We start from the raw sequence: 214 nt of genomic DNA, 5'->3' as shown, positions 1-214 counted from the left end.
CACATAATTGAACATTGCAGCAATGTGTGTGTTTGCACTATTCTTAAATATAGCCTATATCATATTGAAATAAAAGGTGCTTATAATAGGAAAATAAATTTATCATTATGCGAGACCATTTCGGTAATTGTACGCTCTGATGTCTGGCGTGTATCCAGCAGTCGTCATCGAGTTGACTGAGTCCGCGTTTGTTCACACATAGATGGATACATAC

This window comes from Penaeus monodon, chromosome 33 (genome assembly GCF_015228065.2).
Source record: "Penaeus monodon isolate SGIC_2016 chromosome 33, NSTDA_Pmon_1, whole genome shotgun sequence".
Taxonomy (NCBI): domain Eukaryota; kingdom Metazoa; phylum Arthropoda; class Malacostraca; order Decapoda; family Penaeidae; genus Penaeus; species Penaeus monodon.
The sequence above is the reverse complement of the archived record's forward strand: the minus strand, read 5'-3'. Positions refer to the sequence as shown.